At 41.5% G+C, this 16,237-nt stretch overlaps 1 protein-coding gene across 4 annotated transcripts in view; it reads right to left on the bottom strand.

Moving 5' to 3' along the window:
• The window catches only part of LOC126248032 (TBC1 domain family member 22B), a 261,278-nt gene that overhangs the window by 59,705 nt on the left and 185,336 nt on the right, over positions 1-16,237 (bottom strand). For 2 of the 4 annotated variants that reach the window (XR_007545402.1, XR_007545405.1), the window contains 2 exons: positions 7,880-8,016; positions 5,540-7,788 (listed from right to left, as the gene is read on the bottom strand). The gene's annotated coding sequence lies outside the window, so the exon portion shown is untranslated. Of the gene's footprint in view, positions 1-5,538; positions 7,789-7,879; positions 8,017-16,237 lie in introns of those variants that run through there. The other 2 variants (XR_007545404.1, XR_007545403.1) reach the window with 2 other exon arrangements.

The following is a 16,237-nucleotide window of genomic DNA, read 5'->3' as shown; positions in this document are numbered from 1 at the left end:
GGTTCGATCCTCAATACCGTCTCATGCATAATTTCTGTATTGCTCTCTTGTTCGGTTTTAGGAGACCAAACAAAGAACACATTTAGCGACACCGTTTATGGTGGGCCACTTGAATTTTCCTGCGCAACGGTCTGATTGGCATGCAAGCCATGTGTCCATCCCACTTTAGACTCTTGCTTGTGATGATTCCTGCGATATTAGCATCTCCTTGCACTTCATGTAGCTCGTGGTTTGTCGGAGTCTCCAATTACTCGCGTTTGAGTTCAACATCAGACTGAAGATAGTGCGCAGAACTTTTCTCTCAAGTACGAGAAGTTTATGAAAGTCCTGCTACTCCACGTTTCACAGCCATATAGTACCACAAGTTGGATCGTGGTTTTATATATGCGAATCTTCAACCGTCTCGAGAGATATTTGGACCAAAGGAGTTTTGTTAGGCTGCAGAGGGATCGGTTTCCTGCCTGGATCATGGATTCCAGTCCAGCTGCCAGGAATCAGATTCGAGGCACGTGTGGAGGTACCGTGAATCGACTGGTCAGAATGGCTGTTGAGCAGTTGCCTCGATCTATATGAACACATATACTCTGTACGTCGTGGTGCAGTGCATGGTGATGGGTACCTCGTAACAATATTAACGATTTTCTGTCGTAATCTACATTGTCTGACAAAAAAAGTGAAGCATCCAGAAGATACCGGTATGTTCAGATTAAAATGTAACTTTGTACACATGCACACAACCAGCGGGCATGTAAACAATAAGAGTTGCAATTCTCAGCGACTTACAGAACGTTCAGCCTGCAATAGTGTTGATCGTGCTTAGTGTTGTTGCCAGGCCTGATAAGATATGTAAGGCGAGTGAGCAGCGTCAGATCTTGAGTGGTCACTGTGAAGGACACAGAGAAACTCGCGTTAGACAGCGTTATCAGCACCTGGAACAATTTGAAAAGGGCCTCACTGTTGGTCTCCATTTGGGACAGCTGGTCGAATCGTGTAATATCGAGATTTGTGGGACATTCGGATGTGACAGTGGCTCGATGCTGGTTTGCATTGCAACGTGAAGGCAGGTATACTCGCCGTCAAAGTTCTGACTGGCCACATGTGATCACCACAAAGGAGAATTGCTCTTTTGTGCACCAAGCACATTACAAGCCCTTCACATCTGCACCTGTCATCCAAGAACAAGTGATAGATTTCCTGCTACGCTCTGTGTCGTCCCACACCGTTGGTCTGACACTAGCAGCAAACAGGCCAGATAAATATTGGTTCAAATGGCTCTGAGCACTATGGGTCTTAACTACTGAGGTCATCAGTCCCCTAGAACGTAGAACTACTTAAACCTAACTAACCTACGGACATCACACACATCCATGCCCGAGGCAGGATTCGAACCTGCGACCGTAGCGGTCGCGCGGTTCCAAACTGAAGCGCCTAGAACCGCTCGGCCACTTCGGCCGGCAGAGAATTATTGCTCCATGCGTATGCTGCCACTGATATCTCAACACAGACTGCTACATTTGGAGTGGAACCGTGAGTGGAAGCATGGACTGCTGATGAACGGTGCCATATTGAGCTCAGCCATGAATCAAGAATCTGCACTAAGCCCTGCTCTGGTGAATGTTCCCATTGTTCAGAGTGATTCGCAGTTCCTGCAATACGCCATCACCGACGGATATGACAATGACATGGGAAGAAGCCACATTCTTCCAACGTTTTGGAGAAGCACGGCAGCGCTACTTCTGGCGTCACGATGTGGCACAACGTCGGGAATGACTCCAGGTCACAGCCGGTAGTGATCAAGGGAACTCTGTGATGGTACAACCATATGTCACGGATCTATTGCATCGTCATTCTTGTCTCTCATGCGATAGTATCGTGGTGCCATTTTTCAACAGGACAATACTTATCCACATACGATACATGTTTCTATGAACTGTCAGCGTGATTTTAGTGACTAATTTAAAACTTCTTCAGTTACATTCATTTGAATTTTATGTATTAGAATTTATATAACTGTTTGAATATCAAAGAGTTATGACTATAATAACCTGGCTGTAAGCCATTTTTGCAAAGAAAAAAAAAGTTCAAATGTGTGTGAAATCTTATGGGACTTAATTGCTAAGGTCATTAATCCCTAGGCTTACATACTACTTAACCTAAATTATCCTAAGGACAAACACACACAGCCATGCCCAAGGGAGGACTCGAACCTCCGCTGGGATCAGCAGCACAGTCCATGACTGCAGCGCCTCAGACCGCTTGGCTAATCCCGCACGGCTTGCAGAGAAAAATTGAATTATTACTTCCATATTGGTAAATTAAGAAACATTTCCTTTTTTGCTAATAATGAAGAAATACTCTTTCATACATTTTAACAGTAGCTAACTTTTACATTCAAATGTTTAAAAAAAATGTTTGTTTTTGAATTTACTGAGGATTGTATCTTGTAAATGTTGATAGCTAAAAATTATAATTGTTTATGGCTAAATAAAATAAATAAATAGTATTTTACTGTCATTCAACTATTACAGCAATAGATAATGTCAAGTTACAAACGTACACACATCAATAAAAGTTTTGCATCACCCCAGTTCCCAGAACCCCTGAAGATAGACGTTGACTGTGGATATTGTATCTCAGACACAGTCGCCTTGACTGTTCAGAGATTTCACTAAACCCTTCCAAAGATGTAAACAACCATGTATGAGGTTCAAATGGCTCTGAGCACTATGGGACTTAACATCGGTGGTCATCAGTCCCCTAGAACTTAGAACTACTTAAACCTAACTAACCTAAGGACATCACATGCCCGAGGCAGGATTCGAACCTGCGACCGTAGCGGTCACGCGGTTCCAGACTGAAGCGCCCAGAACCGCACGGCCACACCAGCCGGCAACCATGTATGAGCAGCGCCTATTAGACGGAGGAGGTCCGACAGCCGATCCGTTCCAGTAATTCTACCAGGAAGGAGGTACACGGCTCGTGTTGTCTGTAGTTCAACCATGCCTAGACGGTCAATACCGCGGTTCAATCGCATCCGCATTGTTACTTTGGGTGGTGTCACCGTCAGACACCACACTTGCTAGGTGGTAGCTTAAATCGGCCGCGGTCCTCTAGTACATGTCGGACCCGCGTGTCGCCACTGTGTTATCGCAGACCGAGCGCCACCACATGGCAGGTCTCGAGAGACTGACTAGAACTCGGCCCCAGTAGTACGGACGACCTAGCAAGGCGCAGTTATCCATATCTGGAGAGAGTCTCACTTGTGTTCACCATAGAGATGTACAAGAAGCAATTAAAGATAAGTATATGAGAAGCTCCGTTCTTTTCCTTATAGCTTTTACAACATATCCTGTTTCAGACGGCGTGAGTTGACGCGTGCCCTATCGGCTACTTCATTGTGGACTGGCTGCTCTTGTCAGTCCACAACACTTTGTGCCTGCAAGGGCCCTCAACAAGGGAAGTGTACAGGCGTCTCGGAGTGAATCAAAGTGGTGTTGTTCAGTCATGGAGGAGATACAGAGAGACAGGAACTGTCGATGACATGCCTCGCTCAGGCCGCCCAAGAGCTATTACTGCAGTGGATGACCGCTACCTACCTACGGATTATGGCTCGGAGGAACCTTGACAACAACGCCACCATGTTGAATAATGCTTTTCGTGCAGCCATAGGACGTCGTGTTACAATTCAAACTGTATGCAATCGGCTGCATGATGCGCAACTTCACTCCCGACGTCCATGGCAAGGTCCATGTTTGCAACCATGACATCAGGCAGTGTGGTACAGATGGGCCCAACAACATGCCGAATGGACTGCTCAGGATTGGCATCACGTTCTCTTCACTGATGAGTGTCGCATATGCCTTCAACCAGATAATCGTCAGAGAAGTGTTTGGAGGCATCCTGGACAGGCTGAACATCTTACATACACTGTCCAGCGAGTGCAGCAAGGTGGAGGTTCCCTGCTGTTTTGGGGTGGCATTATATGGGGCTGACGTACGCCGCTGGTGGTCATGCGAGGCGCCGTAATGGCTGTAGATACGTGAATGCCATCCCCTGACTAACAGTGCTACCACATCGGCAGCATATTGGCGAGGCATCGTGCACATCTTGTGAATGACTTCCTTCAGTATAACGACATTGATCGCCTAGAGTGGCCATCATGTTCTCCAGACATCAACCCTATCGAACATGACTGAGATAAATCGAAATGCACTGTTTATGGACCACTCTGAAGGATCTACGCCGAGTGGGACAATCTGGACCAACAGTGCCATGATGTTCTTGTGGATAGTATGCCACGACGAATACAGGCATGCATCAATGCAATAGGACATGCTACTGGGTATTAGAGGTACCGGTGTGTACAGCAATGTGGACCACCATCTCTGAAGGTCTCGCTGTATGGTGGTACAACATGCAATGTGTGGTTTTCATGAGCAATAAAAAGGGCGGAAATATTAAATATACAGATTAGTTTATAAAAACTGTAACGACAATAAATTAAATAAATTTCCAATAAAGTACAATATTTAGGTTAAAACAATCTGAAAAAAGCAAGTTGCACTGACAATGTTAAAGAAATTGTGGTACACTCTCCAAAGAATTACCACTATGCTGTCACATTTTTTTTCATAAAATTCATTAACTGAGTAGAAAGGATTAATGGATAACCAACTGTACAATCTGTGCATAATGAGTCAAACATAGCTTCTGCCTTTTCTAAGAGGCAGTTTGTTGAAAATTCTCATGCCCACCATTTCGTAGTTGTTCTGTGAAATGGCTCTGAGCACTATGGGACTCAACTGCTGTGGTCATTAGTCCCCTAGAACTTAGAACTACTTAAACCTAACTAACCTAAGGACATCACACACACCCATGCCCGAGGCAGGATTCGAACCTGCGACCGTAGCAGTCTCGCGGTTCCGGACTGAGCGCCTAGAACCGCGAGACCACCGCGGCCGGCCAGTTGTTCTGTGATTTAGATAGTCTACAGTAAGTATGTCAATATGCCTATTATTTCTAGTGCCATGACAGTGTTAATCCTGTCTAAGCTGGTATTCTGATGCATTATTCTTTGTGTACTAGAGAACAGAGTAAGTGTACAAGGTTTTACAATTAATATCTTCAGGTTAATAAAAAAAAGTCTGCAGTGGGCAATTTTTTCTGAGTTTGTAGTATTCTAATAACTTCCTTTTGAAGTACCAAAATAACCTGAACATGTATGCTATTGCCCCAAAATAAAAGCTCATACGATATAAAGCTGTGAAAGAAGCAAAATAGTTTGATCTTACATAAGCCAAAGGTACATGATTTTTTAACTTTTTAAGAAGTATACCACTCTAGACAACCTTGCACTAACATACTTAATGTGTGGATTCCAAGACAACTTACTATCAATGACAATACCTAAAAACTTACACTACCTAAACATCTTCCACAAGCAAATCTCTTAAGCTAAATACAATTTTTTGAGTTCTGCTCTCATTGTGTAAGAATCCATTAGCTCTAAACCAGACTGATATTTGTGATAGAGTGTCTTTAGTTATGGTTTGAAGAGCATCAAAGTCTAACCTGACATTTAAAAAAGTGGTATCATCAGTTTAGAGAATGGACAGAGTATTTATATAAAATGGGAAATCATTTATCGTTTGAATAAATAACAATGGACCCAAAAGTGAACCTGGAGGCACAACATACATAATTTCAGTTATCTGCAATAGTGTATCCACAGTGAAGAGCAAATAAAATAAATTTCACACTGTAAACGTGTCGACGTATCTTGATTCTTCTTTTGGTTATAGAGTCTGGACAGCCACTTTTGTTGTGTTTTTTCACTGTCAAAGTGTCATGGAATAGTAAAGGTGTGTATAACACATACAAACCACACACAGCAGTAGACGACAGCCCTCATGCTGTCAATTGCAAAGCCACCAAAAAACAGTTTGACAGTTGGTTTCATACACAGCTTTTTCAATAGTCATTACATATTTCTTCCAGCAGCTGTAGGCAGGTCTTCTAGTGTCTGAGTGTCTGGGTGAAAGAAGAAAATACATTTTTACAATCGCAAATATGCTTATAAAGTGGCAAATTTGGTGGAGCTCTGACTATACACGGAATCACCATCTCGCTGACATTGTTATATGACAGGAGCTGTTTGCAGGTGTGAGTCATATACCAGCAAAAGGGCTGCAAAACATCAGTTACATACCTTTGTGCAGACTACATGTCTGCAGTTAGCATGATAAATAACTGGAGGACATATTTGGCAGAAAAACGATCTGCATTGAGGTCAGTTATATACGCTATCCACAAATAGGTTCAGGATTGTGCCTTTACACACCACTGTGCTAAATCCTCACTCAGCAATTGTCTGCTCTAAATATGAAGAGCACGTTATCAAGTAATACAATGACTCACGTCCTTGCAAGAAGTTATTTCTCAGCTCTATTGATGGTATATTAATGACCAAGCAGCTAAAGGGGAAATGTGAAGAGAAATATTGTTCATGTACCTCAACATGTTCCGGCAATGTGAGACTTTGTCAGTAGTAACAATTTTTTTCAGTTACATTGTGGTGGAATATTATAAGTCACAGTAACTAAATTTCCACAGCACAGAATGATATTATTACTGGTCCATTCCAGCATCCTCAGCCCATCAAAAGTGTACACTGGCTGATAAAAAAGTGAAATCGGGTCAAATTTATAAAAAAAAAACTTGGTAGTATGAGTCCCTTTTCAGTATGTCGTTGCATGTCCTCTGGCCTAAATTCATACATTGATTTGCTTGGAGAGGGTGTCAAAAAGCCAATGTATTTTTTCCTGAGGCAAGCTGGCCCACAACTATTGTAAATGCAGCTCGATAACCTGAATGCCGGATGGTTCCAAACACGTTCTATCAGGAGCAGATATTGGGATTTTGCTGGCCACACGAGTACTTCAACATCACACAGACAGTTCATAGAGACAATGCCACGTGCGAACAAGCATTATCTTGTCGAAAAACAGTACCACAATATGTCACATGAGAGGTAACAAGTGAGGTTGCAGGGTGTTTGTACTGTACCTTTGTGCCTACACAGTTCCCTCGGTCACTACCAGCCCCGACCTGAAGTCATGCCCCGATGGCTCCCAACACTACGACACTACACGTACCACCAATGTGGCTCTCCAGAACATCGGAAGAATGGGAACTGCCCCTCGGTTACCGCCATACTTCCCGACCGTGCTCATCCGGGATAGTGCAGAATTGTGGTTCGTCGTTGAAAATATTATGACACCATTTTCAGCAGTCCGTGCTTCCCAGTGACAGCACTACTCCGAGCACAACCATTTGCGTTGTGGTGTTAGTGGCAGCTTGTGTGTGCAATAGTAATTTCCAGTCTGGCTGCTGCTAGTCTTCAAACCGTGGTGCAGAAAGACACAGAATGTTGCAAGTAGTCCATTATTTGTTCTCAGATGACAGATGTTACGAAATGTTTGCTGCGAAATACAGTTGTCCTCCCTTACGGTGGTCAGATACGGTGAACTGGAACCTTGACGATGAGAATGCCTGCCCTCACATTCCAATGCGGTCCATCTTCGGGCCACTGTCACATCCAAATGCCCCACAAGTCTGAATACTGCACAATTCAACTAGCCAGTCAAATGGAGACCCACTACGAGGTCCCTTCCAAATTCGGCCCGATGTCGATAACGCCTTCTTACGCAACTACACGGCATCTCTGTGTCTTTCACAGTTATTACTCAGCATCTGTGCTGTGCCTGCCCCTTATATACCCTATTGGACCTGGTAACAAAACCAAACGTGAAGAACACTAATGCATTCTGGTGACCATTCTACCTATCACAGAAAACTGTAACTCTAATAATTTACATACCTGCCAATGACGTACGGGTACTAAGTCACACTGACATCTGACCATGTCTTCTAGGTGCTTCACTTTCTTTGTCACACAGTGTATATTCAAACTGAATGAATGGTGGTTAACAGTTGTCACATGACAGAGGCAGCAATCTGTTTATGAAGTGAAAGAAAAGCAGACTCTAAGATGACTCATAAAGTGCCATTTGATACATTTTTTTTTATTTGTAATACGTATTGGAGCTAATGAAAATTCTATGTGGTGTGCATATGGAACACATATGAACATGTCAAAATCGAGGAAATACATAAAAGAACAAATATAATGCAGCAGTACAGCATATTTATCCGTCATCCAGCTGTGATTCAATGCAATGAATTATTTCAGACAAGTTTGGTCACATTTTACATCCCTCAGCTTCATTAGCAATGATACAAGAGGAAATCTGCAGTCATCTCTACTCTGAAAGAGACAAAAATTGCTCTTTAATATATGTAAACTATCAGTGTAATTGGGGCATTCCATCTCACAAGGCAACAACACTGTATCATAGGATACACTTGGTCATTTAAATTGCTACATAACCTTTATTCACAATATTTCCCTGGAGTGTATCAACTGGTCAACTGCAATATTTTCAAACAAACTCCATGAAACAGTAGCAAATACACAGTTGAGCACATTTCATTGCTTGGATGTTCACTCCACATAAACCACACTTGTTACTGGAAATAAAGTGAATGATGACTCATTAGACAATATTATTCTCTTGTAATCACTACTAACTCATATGAAATATCTCTGCCTACTTTACATTGTGTTACAAAATTCTTGGTGGCAATCACAAATGTACAGTTTTGATGTCACTTTTATTATACAGGTGGCTATAATACATGGGGTACACAGCTCTGTTTGGCCAAATAAAAACAACCTATATCCGTGCACTCATAATTCTACAATTGCATGACTAATATAGAGGTCTTTATTGGAATTTAGGGTACAAAATTTCCAACCCACTATGTAGCTTATTCATTCTGTGGACACAAAACTAATCTACCAGGCTCAAAGACCTCTAGTGGAACAGCCGTCTCCACAATATAAATACACATACCTGAACAAATGAGAAGAAGAGGAAGAGATTTGTGTTTAACATCCCATTGACAACAAGGTCATTAGAGACAGAGCACGAGATCGGACTGAGGAAGAACGGGGAAGGAAATCGGCCTTGCCCTTTCGAAGGAACCGCCCCGTTTTCTACCTGAAGCGATTTAGGGAAATCACAGACAACCTAAATCGGGATGGTCGGACGTGGGTTTCATCCACTGTTCTCCTAAATGCAAGTCCAGTGTGCTAACCACTGTGCCACCTCGCTCAGGAAAACAAATGAGATAGTGGACTACACTGTAGCACGAGAGGCAAATTCGGGATAATCCCGTTCAAAAAGGTTGTACGCAATTTCCTAGAAAACACTGGGAGATTAAAAGTATGTGTGATTATAATTAATAAGTATATTAAACACAATGTGTACACACGGTTTTATTTCAGCTACATTTTGACCAGTCTTTTGCCGATGTGCTTTGTTGTGAAATTCTGCTTCCACACTATACGAAAGGTGTTTTGGGCATGGCTTGGTGCATAGTTGACAGATGCAGTCCTGCCTGGGGTCACAATATGATACATTTTGCCATATCTTCTCATGGAAACTGTGGGCAGCAAAATGTGTGTACAGGTCACGAAGCTGGAAGTTCGGTCCTTTCCAGGTACCTGAATTCGTCGCTTCCGTTTCCACGATTAACTTCGGCATCTCGCTGGCTTTGTTTGGTCTCTTCTCGAGGCAGTTTTGTATGCACGATTATAATTTTCCTAAAGAATGTGAACGCATTGGCTTCAAGGTAGTATATTCCACAATTTACTGTAGAATAGCGTACACTGTGGTTTAATGTGCGGGACCATAGTACCTTGATGTTTGGAAAAAAAAGGATAAGGTTTAACATGTCATAAGTGACAAGTTCACTGGGGGAGATGGACCACTAACTGGCATTGTACAATGGACGAGGAAATCTGCTGACTCTCCTTCAAAGAATACAACCCCCAGAACTCACCTTAACCAATTTAGGGGAACCTACATCTGGGTGCCCATAAGGGAACATGATCCATACTACCCCCAAATGTGAGTCCAGTGCCTTAACTGCTGTATCTGCTTGGATTTGGTGATTGGCATGTAAGCAGATGGCTCATGTTAATTTGCACCATCTTCCATTTAGCATCTCATTGACCACATTTGTTATTCAGGAGAGTAATTGTGGTGTCATTTGCTCATGAAATTAGCAAGACTTGTTGCCATGTCAATGTTTCCATTTCTGTCAACAGAATACATAAGGTAACACTTGGTGTTTCCTCAAAACTGTATGGAATTAAATAAACAGCCCTCAAGCAGCATTGAAGTTGTCTGCCAGATGAGAACCATCTCTAAAATATTTTTTGAACACAAATGGTGCAAGTGGAGACTAAAGTCTCACTTTTGAGAGAAAACATTCAGCAGTAAATCAGAATATATTTAGCATTCAGTTGCACATGCACACACTCGAAACAAGACAAATTCGAGCCTGAAAGCTGATCTATAATGTTCAACTTCTTATATACGTGCCTATCTACTGTTCATTGCTTCCTGGATCCACCGATTGCCTCTACTCGTACCATTCTTCATATCCCACCCACGAAGCTTCTATTATTTAATAAACAAAATATCTATAGAATTTCTCTTTAACTTAAACGGCTGCAAACAATTACAAAATGCTAAGTCAGATTTGTAAATACAGATCACTGGACACAAGTCATGTACAGTCTGATTAATAATGCATAAAATCACTAGTGACTTTCAAAGATATACTCCAAGAGATAAACTGAATGGCAGTGACCAGGTACACATCCAAAATACTAAAGACTGTTCTTGAATCACGTATTACATTCAGGTTTGCATTATGCCATCAGGTACACATCCAAAATACTAAAGATTGTTCTTGAATCGCATATTACATTCAGGTTTGCATTATGCCGAAACACACACACACACACACACACACACACACACACACACACTCCCTCCCTCCCTCTCTCTCTCTCTCTCTCTCTCTCTCTCTCTATATATATATATATATATATATATATATATATATATATTCCTGGACTAATATGCGTTCACCAAGAGCATTACACACTAATAAGATCATGTCTTACATTTATCTCCAGAACTATCTAATTTCTAAGAAATGTAAATAGTTATCCAGTATTGTGCAACTGTTCATTCTGATAGAATTTTTGGGACTCAAAGCAATCTACGTAATCCAATGAAACTAACTTTAGCTTCTAATTTTCTAGATCTGTTAAGTTGAAGGAAAGACATGTTGAAATTGCATGCCACATTCCACAGCAGAATTTTTTTCTTCTTGGTGCTGTCACATCATTTAATTCAAATTTGAAATTATTTCTGACCTTATCTCTCAGTTGGTATCTACAGATATTAAAAATGGTACCTTATAGCACAAAAAATGGTCATGGCTAAAATTTGAATTTCCCATCAAATTACACGGGAGCCAGTCACGTGGTAGGTGTACAGATCTGCCCATACAAGAACATTTCTAATTGTGAGCACAGTAGAAGAATTAACACCTTTTGCCTTATTCAGTTAATTTGTTTAACACATTGACTGCCATAAGCATAGAGATGGTTGTTTCACCATCAGCCCGGGTGGAAGCCTCATAGCCATCAACGCATTAATCAATAGACATCACAAAATTAATAGAATGAACAGTTCATGGTTCTTATTAAGATATTTTCAGTTCTCAAAAGAATACAGCAGGTGGCTTCTTTATCACTTAATATCCAGTACTGAAGCCATGAACTTCAATGACTGACTGAAATCTTCAAGGAAAGGAGTCTTTGAGATGAGTAACGAATCTCTCATTTTCTGCCACCACCTCCCAGGCAGCTAAGGTGACATTCCAGAGATCATCACAGGTTCTTGGCAAAATGTCCGACCAGTTTTCTCGCATGGTCTGTTTGATCTCTACGCATGTTTTCGATAGGGTATAGGTCTCGTGCAGAAATATTTGTTTTTGTTTTGAAATGTTTCTTTACAAAGAAAAACTTAGAAGTGTTGTCCTAATTTAATTCTCGTATCACTGAAAAGATGAGTGAAATAGATATTAGTGTGAGTGGCACTGAGAAACAGCTGAAATTATTAAAACTTAATGAAACTCATGAGCCTGATGGAATCCCTATCGAATTTTATATTGAATTTGTGGCTAAGTTAGCCTCCTTTTAACTACAATCTGCTGTAGATATCTCAAACAAAAAACTGTGCCCAGTAGATGCAAGAAAGCACAGGTCACACCCTCCTACAAGAAGGCCCACAAAACTGTTGCCCAATCTCCTTGACATCAATTTGTTGTACAATCTTTGAACATATTCTGAGCTCAACCATAAAGCAGAATCTCGAAGAGAATGACCTCTGTGTTAACCAGCATGTGTTCTGAAAACACAACTCACACTTTTCTCACATTACTGACTTGGATTGAGGTAGTCACGTAAAAGCTTTATTTCTCGATATCTGAAAAGTATTTGACTCAGTATCACATCTGTGCTGATTATCAACAGTCTGATAGTATGAGGTATCATGCAAATTTTGTGACTGGATTGAGGATTTTTTGGTTGGGAGGTCACAGGAAGTTATCTTTGATGACGAGTAATTGACAAATGTAGAAGTAACTTCAGGTGTACCTCAGGGAGATGTCTTGGGACACTTACTGCTCATGTTGTATATTAATGACCTTGCAGACAATATTGATAGTAACCTCAGACTCTTCGCAGATGATGCAGTTATCTATAATGAAGTACTGTCTGAAACAAGCTGCATAAACATTCACTCAGATCTTCACAAGATTTCAGAAAGTGGTGCAAAGATGGGTAACTTGCTTTAAATGCTCGGAAATGTAAAATGTGCATGTCACAAAACAAGAGTGTTGAAATGGAATGATCATATAGGATCAGTCATCTGTAAAGCAAGTGCAGACTTTGGTTATTGGTAGAATACTGGGGAAATGCAATCAATCTCCAAAGGAGATTGCTCACAAATCACTCGTGCAACCCATCTTACAATGTTGCTTAAGCGTGCAGGACCCATACCAAATGGGACAGACAGGTGATATTGGACATATACAAATAAGGGCAGCTTGAATTGTCACAGATTTGTTTCATCTATGGGAGTGTTTTACTGAAATGAAGAAGGAACTGTAGTGACAGACTCTTGAAGATAGATATAAACTATATCACGAAAGCCTACTTACAAATTTTCAACAACCGGCTTTAAATGATGATGTTAGGAATGTGGTACAAGCCCCTACATATTGCTCCCGTAAGGAGTGTGAGTACAAGATAAGCTTGATTACAGCATCCAAAGAAGTATTTAAACAATCATTCTTCCCCTGCTCCATATGTGAATGGAACAGGAAGAAACCCTAATAATCAACAGAATGAGACGTACATTCTGCCGTGCACTTCATAGTGGTTTGCATGTCGATGCAGGAGGAAGTCAACTTAGACAAGAAATCTCATTCTGTGTTGCAAACCACTCCTGCATCATCAGTGACATGTATAGAAGACTGGTCCTGCTGGAAGCAGATTTCTCCCTCAAGATATAGTTGTCGCACTGATGGGGCCATAATAAGGGTACACTGGACGGCAACAAGTTGACCATTTATCCTGTAAAACATTTCAGTTCCACAGAAACACATCTGGTACAAAACTGATACAAACACATTACCACTGCGAGATGATTCATGGATGTAGCTGTGGTCGAAATGGGCATCTTGCAGACTTTATACTAGTACTGGAACATCATTCCTCGAGAACAGTGTTGATTTGTCAAAAAATATCATTTTCTGCCAGTCACAATTGACACAGTTCTTAGCAAATGCTAATCAGCGGAGTACATTATCATCACAGAGCATCTCTTCGATAGCTGTGCAGATTTGCTAAGTAGTCTGGTCCCCCTAAGCTGGTGCCAAACCATATCCACCAACCTGGGAAACTGAGTAGTATGTTTCAACAGCACGGTGTCTAAAAAAGGATTTTGCCATAAGGTGTTGACAAGTCCATTATCCTGGACAGGTGTTCTCAAACATCTACTGAATTCTTCAATATCTCAATAACATTTTATCTGTCATCATGCAGTGCCCTCTGGGCTGCCATACACTATATGATCAAAAGTATCCGTACACCTGGCTGAAAATGACTTACAAGTTTCTGGCGCCCTCCATCAGTAATGCTGGAATTCAATATGGTGTTGGCCCACCCTTAGCCTTGATGACAGCTTCCACTCTCACATGCATACATTCAATCAGGTTATAGAAGGTTTCTTGGGGAATGACAGCCCATTCTTCATGGAGTGCTGCACTGAGGAGAGCTATCAATGTCGGACGTGAGGCCTGGCACAAAGTTGGCATTCCAAAACATCCCAAAGGTGTTCTATAGGATTCAGGTCAGGACACTGTGCAGGTCAGTCCATTACAGAGATGTTATTGTCATGTAACCATTCCACCATAGGCCGTGCATTATGAACAAGTGCTCAATCGTATTGAAAGATGCAATAGCCATCCCCAAATTTTGCTCTTCAACAGTGTGAAGCAAGAAGATGCTTAAAACATCAATGTAGGCCTGTGTTGTGACAGTGCCACGCAAAACAACAAGGGTGTGCAAGCCCCCTCCACGAGAAACACAACCACACCATAACACCACCACCTCCGAATTTTACTGTTGGCACTACACACACTGGCAAATGACGCTCACCGGCTACTTGCCATACCTACACCCTGCCATCAAATCACCACATCGTGTACCATGATTTGTCACTTCACACAACATTTTTCCACTGTTCAATCATCCAATGTTTATGCTCCTTATACCACACAAGGCGTCGTTTGGCATTTACCGGCGTGATGTATGGCTTATGAGTAGCTACTTGACCATGAAATCCATGTTTTCTCATCTCCCGCCTAACTGTCATAGTACTTGCAGTGGATCCTAATGCAGTTTGGAATTCCTGTGTGATGGTCTAGATAGATGTCTGCCTATTACACATTACGACCCTCCTGTCGGCGGTTTCTGTCACTCAACAGACGAGGTCAGCCTGTACACTTTTGTGCTGTATGTGTCCCTTCACATTTCCACTTCACTATCACATTGGAAACTGTGGACCTAGGAATATTTAGGAGAGTGGAAATCTTGCGTACAGACATATGACAAAAGTGACACCCAATCACCTGACCACGCTCGAAGTCTGTGAGTTCTGCAGAGTGTCCCATTCTGCTCTCTCACAATGTCTAATAACTAGCGAGGTCACTGATAACAGAGTACCTGGCAGTAGGTGGCAGCACAATGCACCTAATATGAAAAACATATGTTTTTGGGGGTGTCCGGATACTGTTGATCACATAGTGTATGTGCCCCTTTCTCCACAAGAGCAATGACACAGTCATGAATAGCCTTTTGATAATGAGGCATGGCACACGAATAATGTGGGTCGACTGAAGGTGACATGAAGCAGGTATTTTACTTTGCTCGTGCGCTGTCATTGGCAATTATAGAACCAATCATACACTTGTAGACCTAACTTGCCACAATAAACTGTCAATCTATTGATGTGTAATATCAATGGAACTGTGTGAATGATTCTCGCCTATTTGAGTCACATAGCTGTAAATGTAACTGTTCAGTACCAGGAATGTCATTCTCCACTAGAAGTGACTCTGATAGCAAAAATTCCGTTGCATCTTCTGTGGCATCATCAAAGTGTGTTTCATATAATACAGTATAGGGCTTCATAGACAACAAACAGTTGAACCAGAAGGACATGCCTCTTACATCAGGGGGAAGGAACACCATGGATTCAAAAATGAAAGGCTGTACATATAAAGAATACATTATATTTATTCAGCTACAGTGACAATTTAGGAACTTCTATCTATTCAGTTAACCTGCACTCTATCTATAAACAATACCAACACAGTCCATTTGCAGAAAAGCTTTTGTTCCTTCTTGAAACAGATCTGGAACACTGACAAGATCAGTTTCCCATAATTTTTAACGTAATATTTCCTCCTCTACACTTTCCAACGGTAAATAGAAAAACATGGCACGTTGCATCTCATTCGCATTGGTGCTGTACTGGACTAACTCTGGCTGTCATTTCTGCCGGTCAAATTTTGTGCTGTCAAGTGTACATTCAGCTACTGTATCATGTAAGCCACCAGTCACTACCAACAGAAAATGATTAGAATAATGACTTGTATATATCCTGATAAGTGACTTCCCAGA

The sequence above is a fragment of the Schistocerca nitens genome, chromosome 3 (genome assembly GCF_023898315.1).
Source record: "Schistocerca nitens isolate TAMUIC-IGC-003100 chromosome 3, iqSchNite1.1, whole genome shotgun sequence".
Lineage (NCBI taxonomy): Eukaryota > Metazoa > Arthropoda > Insecta > Orthoptera > Acrididae > Schistocerca > Schistocerca nitens.
Note: the sequence above shows the minus strand (reverse complement) of the source record. Positions and strands in the feature narration are given on the sequence as shown.